We start from the raw sequence: 3,876 nt of genomic DNA on the forward strand, positions 1-3,876 counted from the left end.
TAGCTAGTCGATCCAACCGGCCAGGAAATAAACTGGTTCTGTTTTTTCTTTTCCGACACGGAAAAACTGGTTGTGTTGATGTCGAAGAGACTTGCCAAACGTTTGAAATTGCCCTACAGGGGATTGAAAAATCAGGGCCTCATTTGGTACAAGTTGATTTGAGAGGTTTTGGGAGGCGGGGATTCAGGAGGATTTGGTGAATCCCTTCCTTCCACCCAATCCCCTCAATTCCCCTCACGTCCCCAAGTTTCCAATCCCCTTCGATAAAAACTTGTTTGGTAGACAGGGTTTGTTAATAGACTGATGGCAACAGTGCAGTTAAAAATCCAATGTTTGCAAGTTTAACAACTCTAACCATGTTCTTTTACAAGAAGAACATGTACTCCCAGATTATAACTTGCTCCCAGATTATTCTGTTACAAGAGCAACATGTCCTCACAATATTCTGTTACAACCAAAGTTTAACATAGGGTGGTAGCCATGTTTGTATTTCGGTAGCTGCATTTCATGCTGCCGTTGGCAATTGAGCTCTTTAATTCCTTTGTTACCATCTAACTCCAGCCTGGGAAGCAGCAAATGCTTGTAATAACTCTGCATGAAAACATCGATCTTGAGTCCACATAAAAAAAGCCAAAAGCAACATCATCAGCACACACATCTACAAGTTGGAAACTGTACAAAGAGTTCCGACTTCCAAAAAATAATGAACTAAAAATCACCAGCACACACATATCTACAAGTTGGAAACATCGATCTAGATGCAATATGCCCCAAAGGTAGAACTACATTTACTATTTTACTTGACTTCAAGAGCTAACAAGTAGGATATACTACTTGGGTAAAGAAACAAGCCATGAGGCTAAGCAGCTTGTTTACCAGAAGTTAGGCGTGGCAACTGACTCCCAAGACAGAGGCAACTCGTCCACCCCAGCAAGAATCCAAGCAGCGGGTCTCTGATAAGAACAAGTTAGCAAGGTCCATTACATAATTCAGTTCAACGGAAATGGACCAAGTTCTTATAAATAGCATTCGTGCTATAAAGAACAAGTTAGCAAGGTCTGAGATCATTGTTTCTAAAATTCATCAATTGTTTCTAAAATGATCCATACATATCTTGCTGCCAAGACTAAATTAGTACACAGATTCAGTTTGCTACTGCAAGTAATCACAACAAAACTGATTCTCAAATGATTTCTGATGGCGAGAACATGAAAAAAAAAGTTACATCTTAATGGGGAAAATACCAGCTCTACGGTAGGCGTGAAGGAGGACGATGACTGCGAGGTGTGGAGAAGGTTGATGGTGGCGGAGCGTGGAAGAGGCTGCAAGGCCATGGAGGGAGAACAAGTTAGCAAGGTCCAGTACATAGATTCAGTTCAACGAAAATGGACCAAGTTAGCTAGCTAGCTAGATGAAAAGATAGTAATGAACTACAAGTACTAATAGTATGCATGATGCTCCCAAGATAACCAGCGTACTAGTAAGCTAATGCAACGCAGAACAGGATTCACAAACAAACACACAGGTGATCGGTGCTGCCAGATAACCAGCATGAGGTTTACAGTGTACTAGTTCATCCGTCCTTACAGACTCTATCAGCACAACTGGATCAGAATATTGGTAAGCAATGCAGAGTACGATTTACAAACAAAAAAACAGGGGATGGGTGCAAACATCATCATCATAAGTTATTCTAGACTGCTATCCTATTTCTAGGAATGGAGCAAATGGCATCACACAAGAAAATTAAGTATTAAAATCATAGCATTGCCCAGAAATTGTATGTTGCAATTCCAGGAGCAAATGGATAATATGCAGAGCAACATTACTAGTCCCACCTCATCGACTAGTAATGAAACTGCATGATGCATACTTCTGGATGAGTCGTTGCAGTTTACAGATCCTGTGATTAAGCTTCTTTTTTTTTAACCCTCCCCCCGTAGAACAATTGTTCTACAGTAAATTTTATAAAAGAACAAGTGTGATTAAGCTTATTCAATAAACATATCTTAAATTTTCAGGATCAGCGTGCAATCAATTGATGGAATTCAATCGTCAATTGCAGCATGAAACTAAACTGTAATTGTACTTAAATTTCTCTATGTTTCCTTTTATGATGCGATTCAGTTCGGTTCAAAAGCTTAAAAAAATTCACTAGGCGTTATGCCAGTACTTAACTCACACCAATGCATGCGATTCGGTTCGGTTGTCCCACAGATTAGATACCCAGATTAATTAAGCCAATCAAGATAGCCACAACCGTCCTGGAATTGATTCCGTAAGTAAATACAGATGGTAGCATTATATATAGCAGCAGATTAGTCTGATCGGACTGGACTGAATCAAAAGTCTACATAATCGACTAGCTAGAGATCAGATCATCATAGATGAAGTCAATTGACCGATAAAGAGAGCCCAGCCTGGATTAACAATGCAAGGGATTCAGGGAATAGCCGAAAATCCAGGGTAATTAAGCAGCTGACGTACATCCATAGGAAATAAAATGCAACTCTTACCTAGGGGACAAGCAAGCTTGGGCTCCGCGGCGGAGGGCTGGGGCGGCGATGCAGTTCGACGAACGGGGGGGCCTCGGAGGTGGCTGGGCTCGCCGGAGAGGGAGAGCAGAGAAGTGGAGGGGGCGGTGGCGCAGCGGCGTAAACCCTAGTCCCCGCCTCTGCTCGCGGAGCGGAGAAGGGGAGGGAGCGGTGGCGCGGCGGCGTAGACCCTAGTCCCCGTCTCTCCCCGGCGGCGGGGCTCCTCCTCTCGGTGGCGGCGGGGCGGCATTGTCGCTTTGCCATCTCGTTCCCTGCGTGTGGCCTCGAGGCTTGGGAGACGCGTGGATAGAAGGGGATCGAAGGGGAATGGAAGGGATTGGGCTGTGCAAACCACGTGAAACAAATGGGCCGTCGGGGTTTTCAGAGGTTTTTGGGCCCCGCCGGGTTGATCCTCTGAAAAACCCCTCGATCCCCTCGTACCAAATGAGGCCTTAGCTGGAGCAGCAACCATGCATGCACCTGCTAGCTCCTGCATGTGTATGCATGCCTGAATCTGCAGGACTCGACAGCGTGCAGTGTCGTCTTGGAGTTGCCCGGCGGTACAGCGGAACAAATCGATCCGCCACAACCTTTCATCCATTGGATTTTCTTACACATGTGCTTTTTTATTGTGCGTTCCAAATGAGGCCCTAAATAGTCTTGATGAAATGCAGCACTCAACATACAAAACAAGACTTTCTATTTTGAGTCAATTACACCACAAATGCCTGAATTTGGCGAGAAAAGTCAGTTTGATGCTAAAACTTATAGCATACATTGAACCGGTGACAGAACTTGGCTTGGCATGCATCTACGGTGCTAATCATGCTTGTATACGTACATGTTGCTGATGTGGCGAGCCAGCATGGCACGGTCCCCACCCGTCAGTGACTAGGAGCCGAGGACGAGGGCGTGTGACCTGTTTTTTTTATGAAGACGCGCTGGAATTTTATTTTTCTCACAAAAAGGCCCTAAAGTTGTTTTTCTTAAAAAAAGAAAGAACACTACACATCTGTATAACAATTGGGCCCCACCCGTCAGGATACATTACATGGAGGAAATTAATATGAAAAATATTGCGCCGCGGACGTCCGAACATACCAGGTGTAATTTGTTGTTTAAATTGGATAGCTTTTTTTAGCACATTTAAATTGGATAGCTAGTCCTAATTAACTATAGGCAAGCACGCACATAAGGCTTAAATGGGAGCCTGTCCCCGCGGCCTATTTTTCAAATGTTAGTTTATTCCTTTCTTAGAATTATGTTGTGTTGTTCCTTAAAAATATAAAAATATATGATTATTTTCTATCATGTAAATTATAAATAAATTAAATACAAAGTA

General features: G+C 43.3%; 1 long non-coding RNA gene across 1 annotated transcript; it reads right to left on the minus strand.

Annotated features, from left to right (window-relative positions):
• Positions 1–318: 318 nt before the first annotated feature.
• LOC123166307 (uncharacterized) lies at positions 319–2,876 on the minus strand. Its single transcript, XR_006483432.1, has 4 exons — positions 2,517–2,876; positions 1,245–1,322; positions 877–953; positions 319–591 (listed from the first exon to the last, which is right to left on the minus strand). It is a non-coding gene; the product is annotated as an uncharacterized lncRNA (long non-coding RNA).
• Between the last annotated feature and the right edge of the window lie 1,000 nt (positions 2,877–3,876).

This window comes from Triticum aestivum, chromosome 7D, assembly GCF_018294505.1.
Source record: "Triticum aestivum cultivar Chinese Spring chromosome 7D, IWGSC CS RefSeq v2.1, whole genome shotgun sequence".
NCBI lineage: Eukaryota > Viridiplantae > Streptophyta > Magnoliopsida > Poales > Poaceae > Triticum > Triticum aestivum.